The 21,360-nt window shown below is 38.5% G+C and overlaps 1 protein-coding gene and 1 pseudogene across 1 annotated transcript in view; both read left to right on the top strand.

Annotated features, from left to right (window-relative positions):
- Positions 1-21,360, top strand: part of Dscam4 (Down syndrome cell adhesion molecule 4) — a 2,049,237-nt gene that overhangs the window by 1,400,146 nt on the left and 627,731 nt on the right.
- On the top strand, positions 15,096-16,144 carry LOC137252874 (hydroxysteroid dehydrogenase-like protein 2 pseudogene; annotated as a pseudogene).

The following is a 21,360-nucleotide window of genomic DNA, read 5'->3' as shown; positions in this document are numbered from 1 at the left end:
AAGTCTTTGGCAGGATTATGTATTGCGGACTTAAATTGTACCAAATTGGCAGGAAAGAGTCCTTGTAATAATGAGCCACTAAACGAGCTAAATATAATGAGAAATAACAGGCAATTAAATAAAGACTAAAAACTTGAAAATAAAACAATTAAAAAAAATTTAAAGTTAAACAGTTTTATTGAAAACAATTCTTGCATTAAGTGATAATAATACTAAAAGCTAAAAAATAATTAGGTAGGTCCTAGGCACTAGTCATCACACTCCTCATCAATTAAATAAAAGCATTGGGCGCCTCAAATTTCTAAAAATGTGTGGCGTAACATAACCAGATTAAGGTTCAGTAGGTCTTACTTATGACTATTGTTATGGTCCACTTGGGAGAGTCAACCTTGGAACGTACCAGTTGGCTAGTGATAGGGAAAAAGGTAGGATTCACCCCACTCATGTCTGCCTGGGGTGGTTAAAACAAAATTTTGTTAGTTTCGTGCGGGTGGCATCATCAAAAATTCCCATGACATTGACGAATTTTCAATAACACCTGGCTCAATGGTGTAGGTGGCTCATCTCATCAGCTGATTTTATTCGTTTCATTGTACTGGTCTAGAGATTGTCAAAAGGAGATGGCAAACGCAAAATGCAACCGATGCATTAGCAATTATGCTCTGTCGTGGTGGTAAAATTATACCTAATTTAGCGCACAACGTTCCCACAACACACAAAAGTTGCAAAGTTTTACACTTTCTCTACGTTCCATTCACCTAACCTCAACACAAAGGTTTGACAGCCGGAACGCCACATGTACAATGCTGTAGGCATGACCTAACCATAACAATGAACCCATCGATAATCGCCGCCACAGTTAGATAACTGCGTTTTTCCATCCCTGGATGGAATGGAAAAATTTTCTACAATACCATGGCGTGTGCATAACAACTGAAATTGTGAAAAGCGTTGTGTATACGAAAATTATTGAAGAAATTTTAATAACCCATTTCTACGCCTCCAGTCCTGGTGTATGCGCGTGTGTTCAAAGGAGCCCTAGTTAGCAGCAGCAGCAGGAAAGTTTATAAACTGAGGAATATTTCAAGTTTTAGCTGTAGATCCGCAGCAAATTACGCCACTTCGACCGCGCAACCACACCGCAACCTCCATCGGCAGCGCCTACCAAACGCACTGCAACCACCAGGCTCGCCACTACCACTAGCTACAACCACACCAGCAGGGCCGCCGAGTATAGGCTTGCTGCAACACCAGCTACAACAACAACACCAGCACGGCCGTCGAGTATAGGCGTGCTGCAACACCAGCTACAACAATAACACCAGCAGGGCCGCCGAGTGTAGGCCTGCTGCAACACCACACACAATAACAACGAGGTTGAACCAACGGGTGAGTTCGTTCCGTACTACGGACAACTTAATAATAATAGTACTACCTTGTAAACTCTTAGCTTAATATAAGTAGTTTTTTTTTTGTAATCAGGAAATTTGAATTATCTTAATCGCAGCATAAGCGGGTTGCATCAACATTTGATGTATTTGAGATTCAGTTTTTTTTTTACTTTTGTTGAACAACTGTAACCTTGGTAATCAGATGTATTAGTAGCTCACTAAAATGTCTTTTGTTCTTTTTGAACGCGTGCTAATTCATACGCAACTAACTGATTATGTACGGGCCTTGCTTTTCTTAACCCGTATATTTTAAATAGCAATGTACGAAATATTAAATTCCTATACAGTTCAATGCCTACCGCAGACCGCAACCCAGCAAACAAACAAACGATTTTTGCATCCAGCTTATATGATGCAAGAGGACTATCCACTTCCGAGCCTGAGCTGTAGAGGCCGTGTTCAAGGTATTTAGAAATTCCAAACCCTGAACCGGATGAAACTTTTAGTTATCCGAATTGTATGCTGCATTCATGTCAACCTAGCTATCGGTTCAAATATTAAATAAATGAAGAACAAAATAAGAAACATTTAGATAAGCTACATAATACATACCTACACAATTATACGAACGATACGTGTATGCATATCGCAGCTATAATTTGTGCACGTATTAATGAAGTGAGCCATTAGACGTAAGCAGGAGAGGTAAGTAACAAAAAAATTACACACTGGAATTTAATAAGAATATATTGTATACAGCTCGATTCGAACCCGCGATCTTAAAATTTTTTTAATTATTTTATTAAACGGTTTTATTTAGCTTGGCTCTATGTAGGCGCCGGCCGTTGTGAACGAATTTTGTAATTCAAATTTAAGTAACTTCCCGCTAAGCTACAAGCTTTATAGGTGGCGCACGGATCTCAATAATTCAAAAAATCGTATTTGGGGTTCGAATTGGCTTATATTTGGAACACGTAATACATACATGAATAGAAAGTGACCTATGAAAAAAATCGCCTCTCGGTGACGCAGGTATCGAGATATTCAAAAATGATCGTATTTGTGCTCCGAGTAGGCCCATATTTGGAACACATACACGGTTGCCACACCATATTTTCATTTGGGACCAAAATTCATAGAAAACAAGTAAGGACGGGACTGTCTTCGGCTGTGCCGAAGACTTCATACCTTTCATGAATGGGGCTGAACAATAATCTTATCCCGTTCGTAATCTCCAAATAATCCGATGTATAAGATAAGAAATATATAGTGAACAGATGTACATACCTAAACGATTTTTAAGATAAATATAAAATAAAAAACCCCCTTATCTGAACGATCGGTTATATGGGATATATATTATATATAGCTCCGATCGAAATGATTTTTTCATGAAATCTTCTATGATATATTAGAATAAATATCACCAAGTTTAACGTTTTTATATTGGAAATTACGGGAGAAATTGCCAAAAATCTTTCTATCTGAACGATCGGTTGTATGGGATATAACTATATGTAATGTACCGAGTGAAACGCACATAAGAGTTGTTTGTTCATCACTTCACTTTATTGACTGACTCTATGCTTCTTCTAGACTAATAATGAGATGCGAATAATAACTAAGGAATTCTTAAGGTGAGTATATATAATTGGAGGTGAGTTATGTTTAGTTTGTAATTCACAATCACGATACCTAACACGCCTCGCCCCCTTTTGAATTAATTTTACGCCTTGATTTGATATCTTGTACTTATACTTATAGAAATAAAAATTAACATTTGATATTCGAATTCAAAAATGTGTGTTTCATACATTCGGTTAATTGAAATATAACTTATTTTACATATACGCCATACCTGTGTATGATATAAATATAAACAGTTATTATCTAGAAACTTTTCCATCCTTATTTCTAGGTCTCAGTGTTCTAGTGTTTACATTATTTTTATGATTTTCAACTTCATTGTTCAGCGTATCTCTTTCTTCCCCATTTGTGATACTTTCATTTTCTTCGATGCTGTTCTCTACTAAAGTGTTATGATTTTCACTAACTTCTAAATTATCATTTGAGCTTTGCAATGATTCGTCTGATGCACCCAGTGTATTTTCTATTGATTGCATTTGCGTATGGTTTGAACTATTACTTCTTACGCCTGATCTCATTTGATCAGTGTGTCGCTTAATTACTCTGTTATTTGGTAACGTGCAATAATACGAACGTGGACCAATTTGATTCTTAACACGACTCTTTGTTAGGATTAGAATAATCCCGTACGAAAACATTTTGATTTTTTTTGAAAGTAACAGAACGTTTACCCTTGTAGTTAGCAATACTTTTATTTTGTTTTTCACAAATTTTATCGCGAATGAGAGGAGGTTTAATATGATCAAAACGAGTTCTAATAGATCTTCCAAGGAATATCTGCGCTGGACTTTCTTCTGTTGAACAGTGTTTTGTGTTTCGATAGTCCATCAAAAATCTATTCAACACAACATCAATCAATTTTCATTATTTACAGAATTAAAATATGCTAAGATTGATTTTTTTAGAGTTTTGAGAAAGTTCTCGGCTTGTCCATTGGTAGGTGGGTGACCCCGAGCTGTTAAAATGTGATTCATTTTGTTTCGTTTTGTAAAGTTTTTAAAATCATTGGGCACGAATTGTGTGCCATTGTCACTTACAATGGTGGTGGGAATGCCCTAACGACAGACAAGTTCTCTTAGCTTGGTAATCACGAAGTTGGTTGTGATGTCCTTTGTTCTAAAAACTTCAACCCACTTCGAATAGGCGTCAATAATTATGAAAAGATAATATCCTTTAATCGGACCAGCAAAATCCATGTGTAATCTTCGCCAATTAGAATCTGGTAATTGCCATGGTATAAGAGTACTCTTCTGTGGAGACGGTGAAAGTTTTTGGCAATGAATGCAGGATTTAATTAAATTTTTAATATCTTTATCTATCTTGGGCCACCAAACAAACGACCTGGCCAATGACTTCGTCTTCACTATTCCTAAGTGAGAATCATGTAATGATTGGAGCACATATTTCCTAAGTTTTTGTGGAATTATTGCTCTATAGCCCCACAGAATGCAGCCCTGGTCTACTGTAAGCGCAACCTCTTTGTTGGTGTACCCTTTAAAAATTTCATCCTTTAGTTCCCTGACTAAACCTTTTTGTATAGATTCATGCACTTTGGATAGAATTGGGTCACGCCTTGTTTCACGAGCAATGTCTTTAAAATCAAGACCAAGAACATTGGATTTTTCAACTAGGTTGACGAAACTGCATTCATTATCAGATGTCTCTCGCACAGTCTGCTGTGGCATCCGCGACAAATGATCCGCAGTATTCAATTGTCCTTTTACGTATTCTATTCTGTAGTTGAATCCTGAAAGTACGAACGCCCATCTTTGTACTCTAGCAGCTGCAAGAACTGGTAAACCTTTATTTTCGTTAAATATTGAAATCAGTGGCTTATGATCAGTTTTCAAGATAAAAAAAATTTCCCAATAAATAATGTTTCTATTTTGTGATCGAAAACACGATCGCCAGTGCTTCTTTTTCAAGCGTGCTATAATTTTGTTCAGCTTTTGATAAAGCTCTGGATACGAAGGCAATTGGCTTTGAGTTGTCCGATAAGGAATGAGACAAAATACCGGATATTGCATTGTTAGATGCATCCGTTGTGAGTATGATCGGTATCTTTGGGTTAAAGTGTACCAAAACTTGGTCTGACTTCACATCTTTTTTTATCGTTTCATAGGATTCCTGGCAACTTTTTGACCAATGAAACGTTATATTTTTTTGCAATAGTTTATACAAAGGGATCATCTTTTCAGCAAAATTTTTAATAAACTTAGAGTAGTAGTTAACCATACCTATAAATGCTCTAAGCTCTGGTACATTACTAGGAAGAGGTGCCTGTAATACCGGCTCTATTCTATCTTTATTTTTGCTAAGACCAAATTTGTCGATTGTAAATCCTAAGTAAGTAATGTTGGATTTGAAAAACTCACATTTGTTAATGTTTAACTTAAGCCCTGCTTCCCTAAGTTTACACAGCACTGCCTTCAAGTTCCGAATGTGTTGTTGCATGTCTTTGCCTGACACGGTTATATCGTCTTGATACACAACTACAAATGGAATGCTCTTTAGTAAATTTTCCATAGTTTTCTGGAATATGCCTGCTGCTGGTTTTATCCCGAAAGGTAAGCGCGTCATTTTGAATGTGCCCATGTGCGTTGACCACGTGCATAATTTTTGTGATTCTTCGTCAAGAATCAACTGATTATAAGCATTGGGCAAGTCCAATTTAGAAAAAACCTCACCACCCTGAAGTGATGCGAAAATTTCATCAATTATAGGTAGAGCATACTTAAAATCGGATAGATGTTTATTAATTGTGACCTTGTAGTCGCCACAGATTCTGATCTCGCCATTTGGTTTTAGTATGGGAACAAGAGAAGTACCCCATTCCGCGTGGTCAATTGGTACTAAAACTCCTTTCGCAACTAATTCGTTTAAGTTCTTCTCAATTTTGTTTTGTTGTTGTTGTTGAACCAACGGGTGAGTTCGTTCCGTACTACGGACAACTTAATAATAATAGTACTACCTTGTAAACTCTTAGTTTAATATAAGTAGTTTTGTAATCAGGAAATTTGAATTATCTTAATCGCAGCATAAGCGGGTTGCATCAACATTTGATGTATTTGAGATTCAGTTTTTTTTTTTACTTTTATTGAACAACTGTAACCTTGGTAGTCAGATGTATTAGTAGCTCACTAAAATTTCTTTTGTTCTTTTTGAACGCGTGCTACTTTATACGCAACTAACTGATTATGTACGGGCCTTGCTTTTCTTAACCCGTATATTTTAAATAGCAATGCCCGAAATATTAAATTCCTATACAGTTCAATGCCTACCGCAGACCGCAACCCAGCAAACCAACAAACGATTTTTGCATCCAGCTTATATGATGCAAGAAGACTGAGCTGTAGAGGCCGTGTTCAAGGTATTTAGAAATTCCAAACCCTGAACCGGATGAAACTTTTAGTTATAGGAATTTTATGCTGCATTCATGCCAACCTAGCTATCGGTTCAATTATTAAATAAATGAAGAACAAAATAAGAAACATTTAGATAAGCTACATAATACATACCTACACTATTGTACGAACGATACGTGTATGCATATCGCAGCTATAATTAGTGCACGTATTAATGAAGTGAGCCATTAGACGTAAGCAGGAGGGGTAAATTACACACTGGAATTTAATAAGAATATATTGTATACATGATAGTTGAAGGAATATTTAATTAAAAGTAAATAGAGCGTAGGTTATTACAAGCGCATACATAAATTGATACAATGTAATAGCTTATATAATTGCATATATGATGTAGCCTTTAATTTTTTTGATGAACACTACGACCAAAGTAAATATCGGCATTTCCTATTTGATCCTAAGATTTTCTAGTAGGTCCTTAACTGCCTTACTGAACATTTATGAATTAAATAGCGTTAGGCGTGGCAGCTATATACATACGCATATAAACATAAAATTTTTCATGTTTTTTTTTGTTGTTTTAGCGAAAGCACAACCTTATATACTTAACATAAAAAAGAAAAAAAAACTAAAGAAATACTAAAATTAAGGTTAATCTAAATTAACTTAAAGTAAACTAGAATTAAGTTAAATTAAAATTAAATGAATACATTAAATAAATAAAAAACCAATGAATAAATAAGAAAAAAAAAGAAAACGAATAACAACCTAAAGGCCAATTATAAAAGTACGAATAAACGGAGGTGAATAACTATAGGATTTCCAATCACTTGCCTTCGATAGTAATAGAACATAAAGTGGTAGGAAGAATTTGAGAGAAAACTAGCTCTATTGGTTTTCAGAAGTGTTGTCAAGACAAAATCTTTTTTTTGCTATATCCTTTATTTTAGTAGTATTACCATGTAGTGAATGTAGTAATTTTTTTTTACTTCTTAATTTCGTTCCTACATTAAATAAAGAATGATTGTAAGTCTAACAAATCTAAGAATCGGTTTAGATGCAGCCATTCCCTCTCATATACAAGCGTATACATATAGTAATCTGTTTTCCGCGGCAAGTCCACTTTAAAGGTGCGTGCACACTAAGCGGCGCGACATGTAGCGGCAGCGGCGCTTCACTTTTTTGCCTATTTGATCAACATTGCCGCTCATGGCCGCGTCGCGCAGTGCTGCTGCCGCTAGGTGTGAATTGCTCCATAAGAATACATGCGAAGAATATTTTGCAGCGCAGTGTAGTGCAGCTCAGTGTGGCCTTAGCTTTAGTTACAGTAAAAAAATGAAACAGAACACTCTTACAGGAATGCTGGTTGGTCATAATTATTTTTCTTTTCCAGTATTTTTCGCACTTAACTTAAAGTAAGCGTTAATATAAACTTGGTATTTCCTTTTCTAGTATAATGACTTGTAAATAAATATTTATAGAATGGAAAAGCTGGCGTCTACTTTCGTTTAGAAGGCACATAGGGAATGCTGGTAAGGGGCCATCGAGAATTAGGTGCGTCGATGGCCATGGATTTGAGGGTGGGTCAAGCACCGGGCGTCGCAGCAACACCCGCGGCGCCCCCTATGTATATTCGGTCCTTTTCTTCTTTTTTTCCTTTTCAGCTTTTTTTGATTTTGAATGTTTTGGTTTTCAGTAATAGTAACCTGTCATTTCCGGTTCGGTTAAGTTTTTTTTGCGTTAATTTTTTTTGAATTTCTTTTTTTTTTTGAGTTCTAAATTTTGAATGTTTTAACGGTCTGTCCGTGACATCCGGTTCGGCCGGATGTTGTTTTAGTCCATTTGAGCGTTTTGAAATTAGTTCTGCGCTTTTTGTCAGTTTGTTTTTAAAGGCATGGTAGGAAATTTTTCCTGTTATGGCGCAGGACAGCAAGGTTGGCAAGAACCCAACCCAGCCGACATGACTAGCCACTGTGCACCACTACATCATGCCGACTGCCTTCCTTGCTGCTCCCATAGTAGATGCGTATCCATAACACTATCAACAGAAATTTGACGCGTCCAACGCTTTTATTTAATTGTATGATCAACGCCGTAGATTAATGAGGAGTGTGATGACTAGTACCTATGACCTACCTAATTATTTTCTAGCTTTTAATATTATTATTACTTAATGTAAGTATTGTTTTCAATAAAACCGTTTAACTTAAACTGATTTCAATTGGCACGAACCAGAATAGAAGTAGGATTAATGAAGACAAACAAAAAACCGCTGTGATGGCTGAATGGTTATAGCAGCGGCGCCTAAACGTTGCCGATGAAGGAATTTAGCAGTTCCCGAAATGGATCTATACAACGAGCTTTGGCAGTTGTCTAAATTTTTTTCTTTCTTCTATTCTAATTTAAAAATTTTTTCAATTAAGAAAAAATTTATCATAACAATAATAATGATAAAAAATTATTGTTAGGCCTTGAGCTCGATCTTACAAATAAGTAGGCCGATATAACATCAAAAGCTATTAATACATCCCAGATCAAGGGGAAAAAGTGTCAATAAAATATGACACTATGACAGCATTGCCATCAAACAAGTCCAATTTTCACATCCATTCAGCAACAGATGTCGCAGTGTTGTGAATATCAATTGGCACGAACCAGAATAGAAGTAGGATTAATGAAGACAAACAAAAAAGCGCTGTGATGGCTGAATGGTTATAGCAGCGGCACCTAAACGTTGCCGATGAAGAAATTTAGCAGTTCCCGAAATGGATCTATACAACGAGCTTTGGCAGTTGTCTAAATTGTTTCTTTCTACTATTCTAATTTAAAAATTTTTTCAATTAAGAAAAAATGTATCATAACAATAATAATGATAAAAAATTATTGTTAGGCCTTGAGCTCGATTCGAACCCGCGATCTTAAAATTTTTTTAATAATTTAATTAAATGTCCACTTTAAGTTACAGTAAAAAACAAAACAGAACACTCTTACAGGAATGCTGGTTGGTCTAATTATTTTTCTTTTCCAGTATTTTTCGCACTTAACTTAAAGTAAGCGTTAATATAAACTTAGTATTTCCTTTTCTAGTATAATGACTTGTAAATAAATATTTATAGAATGGGAATGCTGGCGTCTACTTTCGTTTAGAAGGCACATAGGGAATGCAGGTAAGGGGCCATCGAGAATTAGGTGCATCGATGGCCATGGATTTGAGGGTGGGTCAAGCACCGGGCGTCGCAGCAACACCCGCGACGCCCCCTATGTATATTCGGCCCTTTTCTTCTTTTTTTCCTTTTCAGCTTTTTTTCATTTTGAATGTTTTGGTTTTCAGTAATAGTAACCGGTCATTTCCGGTTCGGTTAAGTTTTTTTTGCGTTAATTTTTTTTGATTTCCTTTTTTTTTTTGAGTTTTAAATTTTGAATGTTTTAACGGTCTGTCCGTGACATCCGGTTCGGCCGGATGTTGTTTTAGTCCATTTGAGCGTTTTGAAATTAGTACTGCGCTTTTTGTCACTTTGTTTTTAAAGGCATGATAGGAAATTTTTCCTGTTATGGCGCAGGACAGCAAGGTTGGCAAGAACCCAACCCAGCCGACATGACTAGCCACTGTGCACCACTACATCATGCCGACTGCCTTTCTTGCTGCTCCCATAGTAGATGCGTATCCATAACACTATCAACAGAAATTTGACGCGTCCAACGCTTTTATTTAATTGTATGATCAACGCCGTAGATTAATGAGGAGTGTGATGACTAGTACCTATGACCTCCCTAATTATTTTCTAGCTTTTAATATTATTATTACTTAATGTAAGTATTGTTTTCAATAAAACCGTTTAACTTAAACTGATTTCAATTGGCACGAACCAGAATAGAAATAGGATTAATGAAGACAAACAAAAAACCGCTATGATGGCTGAATGGTTATAGCAGCGGCGCCTAAACGTTGCCGATGAAGGAATTTAGCAGTTCCCGAAATGGATCTATACAACGAGCTTTGGCAGTTGTCTAAATTTTTTTCTTTCTTCTATTCTAATTTAAAAATTTTTTCAATTAAGTAAAAATTTATCATAACAATAATAATGATAAAAAATTATTGTTAGGCCTTGAGCTCGATTCGAACCCGCGATCTTACAAATAAGTAGGCCGATATAACAACAAAAACTGTTAATACATCCCAGAGCACGGGGAAAAAAGTGTCAATAAAATATGACACTATGGCAGCATTGCCATCACACAAGTCCAATTTTCACATCCATTCTGCAACAGATGTCGCAGTGTTGTGAATATCAATTGGCACGAACCAGAATAGAAGTAGGATTAATGAAGACAAACAAAAAAGCGCTGTGATGGCTGAATGGTTATAGCAGCGGCGCCTAAACGTTGCCGATGAAGAAATTTAGCAGTTCCCGAAATGGATCTATACAACGAGCTTTGGCAGTTGTCTAAATTGTTTCTTTCTACTATTCTAATTTAAAAATTTTTTCAATTAAGAAAAAATGTATCATAACAATAATAATGATAAAAAATTATTGTTAGGCCTTGAGCTCGATTCGAACCCGCGATCTTAAAATTTTTTTAATTATTTTATTAAATGTCAACTTTAAGTTACAGTAAAAAAAACAAAACAGAACACTCTTACAGGAATGCTGGTTGGTCATAATTATTTTTCTTTCCCAGTATTTTTCGCACTTAACTTAAAGTAAGCGTTAATATAAACTTGATATTTCCTTTTCTAGTATAATGACTTGTAAATAAATATTTATAGAATGGGAATGCTGGCGTCTAATTTCGTTTAGAAGGCACATAGGGAATACAGGTAAGGGGCCATCGAGAATTAGGTGCGTCGATGGCCATGGATTTGAGGGTGGGTCAAGCACCGGGCGTCGCAGCAACACCCGCGGCGCCCCCCATGTATATTCGGCCCTTTTCTTCTTTTTTCCCTTTCCAGCTTTTTTTGATTTTGAATGTTTTGGTTTTCAGTAATAGTAACCGGTCATTTCCGGTTCGGTTAAGTTTTTTTGCGTTAATTTTTTTTGAATTTCTTTTTTTTTTGAGTTTTAAATTTTGAATGTTTTAACGGTCTGTCCAGTCTGTTTTAGTCCATTTGAGCGTTTTGAAATTAGTTCTGCGCTTTTTGTCAGTTTGTTTTTAAAGGCATGATAGGAAATTTTTCCTGTTATGGCGCAGGACAGCAAGGTTGGCAAGAACCCAACCCAGCCGACATGACTAGCCACTGTGCACCACTACATCATGCCGACTGCCTTCCTTGCTGCTCCCATAGTAGATGCGTATCGATAACACTATCAACAGAAATTTTACGCGTCCAACGCTTTTATTTAATTGTATGATCAACGCCGTAGATTAATGAGGAGTGTGATGACTAGTACCTATGACCTACCTAATTATTTTCTAGCTTTTAATATTATTATTACTTAATGTAAGTATTGTTTTCAATAAAACCGTTTAACTCAAACTGATTTCAATTGGCACGAACCAGAATAGAAGTAGGATTAATGAAGACAAACAAAAAACCGCTGTGATGGCTGACTGGTTATAGCAGCGGCGCCTAAACTTTGCCGATGAAGGAATTTAGCAGTTCCCGAAATGGATCTATACAACGAGTTTTGGCAGTTGTCTAAATTTTTTTCTTTCTTCTATTCTAATTTAAAAATGTTTTCAATTAAGAAAACATTTATCATAACAATAATTGTTCGGCCGGGGTGCGTCTGATCCTTGCGAGAGGTGGGCGCACCGGGGTCGATCTCAATGGGAATATGGCGTGTGGGAATAAAAATAAGAGATTTCTCTTTATAATGATGTGTTTTATTGGGTAGATAATAAATATACAGGAAAATATATTACCTTGTGAATATGTGACTACGGCAGAGATCGCTGGCGGCAGATGTGTACGCGTTGGCTGGTAGAATCCAAGAGGCCGGTTGTATAGCAAGCTACAACCGTTGACCCGCAAAATCCTCCGTTTTAGAGGGGAAAGGCACCCACACATAAACCCCGACATGCATATGCATGAGTGCTGACAAAAAACACACATTCACGTACATGTACATGCATGCACATGCATGTGGCGGTGATGGTGTGGGTGGTTACAAATTAATTCGAGTATCGATTCGCAGGGTTGCATTGGGGGGATCGCAGACAGATGCGGAAAAAGTTAGGCATCCTGCCTAAACATGCCGGCCCCCCTTGCGATACGCAACATCGTTTTCCGCCAATGACCTCCGCTGAAACGAGAAAAATGGATATAAGACTTACACACTAAACTTAATCTAAATGAGGAGTTCGTCTGACGACGGAAAATGGCCGGGAATCCTTTTCGACTTGCTTCGCATGCCACCTGAGCTAAAATGAAAAAATTAGCGGTTATGAACCGTTATAAGTGAATATTTCTTGCCATTGAATTATACATAAATATAGAAATTCAGAATGTAATATGTGTATAGTCGATGGCCAGTAAGGCTGGACGAAGAGGCCGAGGTCTCCGTTCCAGAGTGGTACCATTTTTTGTTATTCTTTGGTTTTTGTCGTTCCGGATGGAGAGGCCGAGGTCTCCATTACAGAGTTGCGGTTTTTTTTTTGTTGGTTGGACGAAGAGGCAGAGGTCTCCGTTCCAGACTCGACGGTTTTGAGGTTTTTCTGGGCTGGACGAAGAGGCCGAGGTCTCCGTTCCAGCGTATAACGTGTCGTGTCGCTCTCAGGTCGACTGTGGCATTTTATGGATATGCCAGGGCGAGTGGCCGTGAGGTTGGTTGGGTGATGCGCGTTTTCGCTGCAGCGCATGTATTTCGTCAGTTGTGTATTATATTATTACCCTACAAAACACTTGGTCACAAAACTTACCCACGCCCATGCAAATGTGACTACGAATATAACCTATCACCGTAAAATGACTAGTCAAATGACGTGGAATGACGAGAGCGTTTTTGCAAGGTAGTTAGTGCTGTGATTTCGAGCAGCTTATGCATTTCAACAAAACCAGCAAGATTGCGGTATGTGGGAGGTTGGAACGGGCGTGATTCCAAGCCACCCGCGCAAAATTACTTGTTTTCGTGATACGCGTGTTGTTTTATTAACAAACGTCCGTTAAAATAGATGAACAAACCGAGTTTAAACCGAAGCGTAAAGGCTGACGAAGGTATGGATTTAATTTTGTGCGACAGCTCATGACGAACAGCGCAAATCGTAATTAAATTCGAAAGTGTACCAAATGCCGATGCTTGCATGCAGATTGGCGATGCGTTCTCCATGACGCTTTCTATCTGCACGTACCATTCTGAGACTGCATGCAACCCTGTCGTATATTTATTGGTTAGCTGACAGCTGGTATGGTGAATTTGTGGTGTGCGAGTATATATATACATATATGTATTTGCTTGCCCGTGAAAAAAAAACTAGGTCACTGGGGCAGTAGCACACTAGGCCGGTAGAAACATTTGACTTTTCCCATTTCGGGATTTTGTCGAGTCGGGATTCTTTTATTTCTGGACCCGGATTGTTTTTGTACCGAGCCCTTATAATGACTGTTTGTTGTTGAAAAACAACAAGTCCTGCCCCCCGCCAAAAAACAGGCAGTACCGACGGAAAAAAAATCAAAAAATCAAAAAAAAAATTTTTTTTGGTTGTTTTTTTTTTTTGTTTGTAAATGAGAGCAATTAATTTTTTAAGGAGGTGTTTGCCTTTATTTTTTGTGCGTAAGAATGTTTTGGGACTGCCCGGGTCAAAAAAGCCGATCCCGATTTTGTTCCTTTTGCGGGTTTTCGGTATCAGTGTGCGTCATTCGATGCAGCACTAATAGGATATGCCGAACCAAGTAGGCATATATACATACATATGTACATACGTTGGTTACAAATATGCCAACGGCAAAAGACAAAACAAATGAACATTCATACACACCCGCGTATAGAATGTAGAATTCCAAAGAATTGAAAGAAGCGGTAAAGAAATCGAATGATTTTTTTCCCGTTCTTTCAATTCTTTTTACTACGGCGCTTGGAGTACGGCGCATGGACAATTGAGGAGGAAAAAATGGTAAGTTAGTTTTAATATTAATTCTTTTGTAAAAGAATTTTTATTGGAGATTATTAATTAATATTACTTTTATTTTCAGGTGCATGCGGTGGAGATCCAGGAGAGCTGATGGGTTTTATGTATCGTTCCCTTTTAATAATTTTATAAATTTTCAAATTTCTTTTCATTTTTATTTATTTTATATTTTCAGGTACCCTGCTACAACTTGGGTGGTTTGCTGGCACCACCTGAGTGAAAGACTCGATTTCGAGAGGGTGGTAAATAAAAAATGGTATGAATTCGCCATGCCACACACAATCTCCCCACGGATTACTGTCCAATTTACAAGTGCACTTTTCTTCATCATGCATGTTGTCTACAATGATACAATTTTTTTTGAAAATTTCTTTTTTTTTTTTCGATGATACCAAAACAGTGCAACAATATTATTTGTTGTGGAATCAGCTTGCTCTGCAGCCTCCTATGCTGAGTCCCGCCGCATGAATACGAGTCATGAATTTTATTTCACCCAAATATGTACTTTGGACTCTTCAATTTGTTGTATTTCGATATCTGAGCTATAATTATTCGCATTTCGCAAGCTATTACGACCAGGCTTTTTAAAAAATAAATAAGTACTGAGGACAGGAGCAAACTAAAAATGATTAATACCGAGAAATTAGCTGGACGTACAATATTCGTCACAGGTGCTTCGCGAGGTAGTGGTAAAGCAATTGCTTTAAAAGCTGCTCGTGATGGTGCAAATATTGTTGTTGCTGCTAAAACAAGTGCACCACATCCGAAACTGCCTGAAACAATTTATAGGGCAGCCGAAGAAATTTAAAGGGTCGGTGGACGTGCACATCCATGCGTAGTAGATGTGCGTGATGAACAACAAGTAGGTACGGCTGTTAAGGATGCAGTCGCAAAATTTGGTGGTATTGACATATTAATAAAGAATGCATCAGCCATATCATTAACCGACACATTAGGTACTGAAATGAAGCGTTACGATCTTATGCATCACATTAATACACGTGACACATTGCTCGTATCGAAGGAATGTTTACCCCATTTATTGGAAAGTAATCATACACATATTTTAAATATTTCACCGCCACTAAATTTGAATCCCAGGTGGTTTGCACCACATGTTGCCTATACAATGGCCAAGTATGGTATATCAATGTGCGTATTGGGTATGGCTGCAGAATTTCATTCCGACAAAGTGGCGGTGAATGCCTTATGGCCACGTACCGCTGTACATACGGCTGCTATTGAAATGTTGGCCGGCTCAGATAGTTTTTATACTTCGCGTAAAGCCAATAGTATGGCGGATGCTGCATACGCTGTGTTGATACGGGACCCTATCAGTGTACGGGTCAGTTTTTAATTGACGATGAAGTATTAGGTTCCTCTGGTATAACTGATTTTAAGCGATATGCCTGCAATCCGGACTACGTCGATAAACTAATGCTCGATTTCTTTTTGGATGTCGCAGAAGATAAATCTAACGTTCAAAAATTAGAGAAAGCGTCTGGTGCATTAACCGGCCAAATACCTGCATTATTTGGCAAAATTGAAACTTTACTAACCGCGGATCTTGTAAAAAAAACACAGGTATTGAAAGTGGGCGAATTCTTGGGCGGCAGCGAGCAACGTGAAATAAATTCGCCGATTTGGCCTGCAGAACAAAAGAAGCAAGAATAAACATTTGGTTTCGGCAGGTGGTGGTCGTCGACGTGAGCGTCGTGGTAAGGATGTTGTACATCAAATGCCTGTAAAATTGGAAGAATTGTACAATGGTGCCACACGCAAGTTGGCTTTACAGAAAAAATGTGATTTGCGATAAATGCGAGGGACGTGGTGGCAAAAAAGGTGCTATTGACAAATGTATGCAATGTCGCGGTAGTGGTGTAGAGACTCGTGTCCAACAAATAGGATTCGGTTTAGTGCAACATACCGAACAAGTGTGCCGCAAATGTATGGGTACAGGCGAGCTGATATCTGAGAAGGATCGCTGTAAACAATGTAATGGACGCAAAGCCATAAGGGAACGTAACGTATTAGAAGTACATATAGAGAAAGGCATGCCGCTGTATAAGAATCCATTGGAGAAGGGTCGCTGATTAGGGGTCACCTTACAAATGCAGATATTGAAAAGGCGATAGAGACGTTTGAGGACATATGTGAAAAATACAAGTGCCCCCAATGAAACATGAGCTTTTGAGTATAACAATTCGAATATGGCTACTAATGCTTCAGCAAAGGGTGTGCAAAATGGTAATAACTCGACATCACCAGCCAATGGTGGTGCGGGCGCCGCTCCAGTGTCTGAGACTAGCGATGACTCGAGCTTGAGCAGCGTTGATAAGGGTTTCCGATGATGGGCCAAATAGATGTGTGAACGTGAGCTTTCACTGTAAGGCGACTTAGCTGCCGCTGGCAGAGAAATATTACGATTGCCTTTTCACATCTGTGCTATAAAATATCACCATCCATAAATTATAGGTAACAATTCGGCCGCGCTTAGTTGTTGCTGATGGATTTGTTGGGGGGGAGCTGGCTCTCGGGGCAGGACCTCGTGTGGACAAGATACAAGTAAACGTAAGAGTTCGAAGGAAGGCATCCCGGACTTTGTCGGAGTACATATCATTCGGGCATCCGCGTCTAGATATAAAACGGGCAAAAGCCGCAAGAAATGATGGGGTGCTGAGGTCAGTAGTGGCCTCCAGATGAATCGCTCGTGTGGAAAAACACACGAAAAGGCAGACATAGCCTTTGGATAGTCGACACCCTCGACCGCGGTAACTTTTGATGTCGAAGGGTCCGGCGAAGTTGATTCCAGTATTCGTAAATGCACGGCTGAATGTCGTGCGTTCGCGAGGGAGAATACCCATAAGTTGGGTATGAGCACGCTTTCGGTGTATAGTGCAAACTTTGCAATTATGAATTGTTGCCCTAATCATGGTTTTGATGTTAGGTATCCAGTATTGGGTGCGTATCAGACGTAACATGATGGTTTTCCCCATGCAGACTTTGTTGATGAAACATTAGGACTGTCAGACGGGATAACTGGCAGTTGTATGGGAGGAGGATTGCGCGGCGTTCATTAAAGGCTAAGTCCTTTGACGCCCCGAGTCGCCCTCCTACCCGAATGATGCCATGTTGGTCAAGATAGGGATTAAGTGAGAGTATTGCACTTTTCCCTGCAATTGGTTTTCCGGCCTTTAGATCACTATATTCGGAACTATAGTGTTATTGCTGATAGATTTTAATTAAGAGTTGGGTTACTGATTTGATCTCATCAGGAGAGATTAAAGGTGACTTGACCTGAAATGATTTTTTTGTTTTAGGGTGAGTTCTTCGGTAGAACCTCATAACGTATGAGAGCACCCGTAAAGCCCTAGGCAGGTCTGAAAAGCGTTGGAGAACATCGGTAGTATTTACTGTTGTTGTTGCGCAGGTCTTCGCCCTCTTTTCCTCTACGGAGGTGATGTAGTCACTTTCTTGTGCTGGCCATTGGGACGTGTCTTTTTGCAGCCAAGAAGGTCCCTGCCACCACAACGAATTGTTGACCAATTCAGACGCAGGTAATCCTCTGCTACCTAAATCTGCTGGGTTAGATTCTGAGTTTACATGCAAGCAGTCCTTATTTCCGACCATGTCGATGATCTTGGTGATCTGATGTGCGACGAAAGTGGACCAGGAACACGGCGGTTTCCTTATCCATGCGAGGACGATAGTTAAATCCGTCCAAAGGTGCACTTTCACTGGTCCCAACTTGAGGTTCCTGAAAATTAATTCGGTGATTTCCGCTAACAGCACTGCTCCGCAAAGTTCCAATCGTGGAAGAGAAAGAGTTTTCACTGGGGCTACTCGGGTTTTGGCTAGAAGCAGGTTTGTCCAGATGTCATTATCCGTTTTTACGCGCATGTAAACAGCTGCTGCATAAGCCTTCTCGGATGCGTCACAAAATCCATGGATCTCGATGTCGGTTCCTGGTGAAAAGTTGACCCATCTAGGTATCCGGATTTTATCGATTTCATGGTATTGGTCGGTGAAGGTTTTCCATCGTTCCAGCGTACTGGTAGATACTGGTTCGTCCCAAGCGGTGCCTTCCAACCAAATACTCTGCATGAGTATTTTTGCCACAATGGCCATTGGTGCCAGCTATCCCAAGGGATCGAAAAGTTTTGCGATTGCTGATAGTATCGCTCTCTTCGTAATATTTTCCGGGTGGTCCAGCGTCCCTGTTTTAAAATAAAATAAATCGGAGAGGGCATTCCATTGAATGCCTAACGCTTTAACTGAACTGGTATCTTCGAATGCCAGGAAGTTTTCATTGAGCAGGTCTGCTTTGGGGATGTCCCTTAGAATGTCCTCTGAATTGGATGTCCATTTACGAAGTGGAAAGCCCGTTGAGTGTAGGACTTGACGAATTTCATCTCTGGCTTTAATAGTCGATGTGATCGTATGTCCACCCGCTAACACGTCATCTACATACATGTATTCTCGTAGTATGTTAGCCGCTGTAGGGTGTGGATTTGACACGTCGTCTGTCAGTTGTAGGAGCGTTCTTATCGCGAGATATGGAGCGAAATTCACTCCGAAGGTAACCGTCTTTAATTCATAAAGACTAATAGGGTCATTCGGGAACGTGCGATGCACAATACGTTGAAATTTGGTGTGATTTTCGTTCACCCAAATTTGTCTATACATCTTTTCGATGTCGCTATTGAAGACGAAAAGGTATAGTCTCCAACGTAAGATAAGGATGGGTAGATCGGCTTGTAGAACTGGGCCTGGGAGTAGAATATCATTTAGGCTATTGCCGTTGGCCGTAGGGCTCGAGGCATTTAATACTACGCGTACCTTTGTAGTGGTACTTTTTGCTTTAATAACGGCGTGTTGGGGCAGGAAGTAATGATCCCAATCATCGGATGGGATATTCTTTTTTAATTTTTTCATATGTCCGAGCGTTTCATATTCTGATTACACTCGAACATATTCTTTACCTAAATCTGGGTTTTTTATTAGCCGCCCCTCATTCCGGAAGAATTGAGAGCATGCGCGTTTCAGGGACGGTCCTAAATTAATATTATTAGGGTAATCCTGCCTGAATGGTAGTGACAAGGTGTATCTTCCATCTTCATCACGTTTCGTTGTTTCTTTAAATAATTGTTCGCAGTACCTTTCCTCTTCATTTGATATTTTATTTTTTGATACATTTTCTACCTCCCAGAACGCTTTGAGTTGGTTGTCTAACGCAACCTCGTTGTAAAAAGACATAATGCTCTTCGTTGGATTCGGTGATTCAATACGACCGGTTAGTATTCAACCGAACACTGTCTCTTCGGCTAAAAGTGTGTTTAGCACATTCTTTTTTATACCGCTCATTATAATTTGGGGATATATGTCTCCGCCAAGTATGAGGTCTACATCTTCATTGACGTAGAACCTCTTGTCTGCCAAAACCAAGTCTGGGAATGCCTGCATAGTCATTGCGTTGATATAGCAGGATGGAAGATTCCCAGTGAGTTTCGCTAGAACTAGTACGAGTGTAGTCAGGCTGAAGCAGGGATCCACTGGTGAACGTAATTCGATGTTGGATGCTTCTTTCACCTGAGCTGACACTGCATTTGTGATGCCTGAAACATGGGCATGCATTTTCCTCGCTGGCAAATTGATTCTGCGTTTCAGTCTTTCAGTTATAAAGGAACATTCAGACTGTGAGGGCGAGTTAACATCACCCATAAACAAACATGCACAGATACGAGTTAACAGCGCCATCAATGTTGCTGACATACGCCGTCTCAGCCATAGCAACATTAAGCCCTTTGCTAAACATATTGGCACTTCCAACAAGGAACAGTGTGAGACGAAATAAGACTGACAAGTATACATGTGTTTGGTTAGGTGTGTATTCGAACTATAGGCAGATATCGTATGATTTTTGGTACCGAAAGGAGGAATGACCCAGTAGGCTCGGCCCAAAAACAAGTGAATAGAGAAGGAGTTAGTTCGAAAACAATAATCAGGTGATCACTAATGCAATTCATGGTAATAAGAAATTAGTTCGAAAACAACGAAAAGACCACCAATGCAATTCCAATGAAAATAGCAGCTTCAACTAAAGGAGACAAATGAGAAGAAGTCAGTTCCGGACATAATCGCAATCTATGCGGTCAGAACTTATAGTTCTCCGAGAAGAAAAAAAAAAAAAAATACTCTAACTATCGTTAGAAGTAAAGTGACAGTTCTAAAAACTTAAAGGAATATCAACTCCTTTAAATGCTTTGTCGGGAATGTGAATAAATTCGATATAGCCAGTAAAACTCTTCATTCTCGTCGGCGAAATTATAAACTCTAAACCAATTCAATAATTTTTTTATAAAGTGCAGTGTCGGAATCCTGATGTTTATGGAGAGAAAGTTGTGTAGGACTTAGAGTATGCCTCCAAAATGTGTCAGGACTTTGAGTCAACAGCGAAATATCAAATTTCGATATTGATTTTATAAATCTTGTTTCGCCAAAGATAGTTCAAATATCTGCCGATCATATATATATATATATATATATATATATGTATATATTTATTATGTGACTGTGGTTTTAAATACAAAAGCTTTAAATGGATGTAAATGTGTCAGGCCTTTGAGTCCAATTGAGTCACGTCGTTGAAGTTATAAATCTTCTTTCGCCAAAGACATTTGCAATATCGAAAAAAAAAAATAAAAATAATAAAGGAGGTTGTATGAAATATTGTTGAAAGGACTTAAGCAAGATCCGTAAAGGACACAAAAGGCTTAGTTAATCTGAGAAAGGAAAGAGAAAGAAAAGTTACCGTTGAACAATAAGTTAAAGAAAATCGCCTTTCTGAAAAGTTGAGAAAATTTGAAAGTTGAAAATCGAAACTAATAAAT

The sequence above is a fragment of the Eurosta solidaginis genome, chromosome 5 (genome assembly GCF_040869045.1).
Source record: "Eurosta solidaginis isolate ZX-2024a chromosome 5, ASM4086904v1, whole genome shotgun sequence".
In the NCBI taxonomy this organism is placed as follows: Eukaryota; Metazoa; Arthropoda; class Insecta; order Diptera; family Tephritidae; genus Eurosta; species Eurosta solidaginis.
Note: the sequence above shows the minus strand (reverse complement) of the source record. Positions and strands in the feature narration are given on the sequence as shown.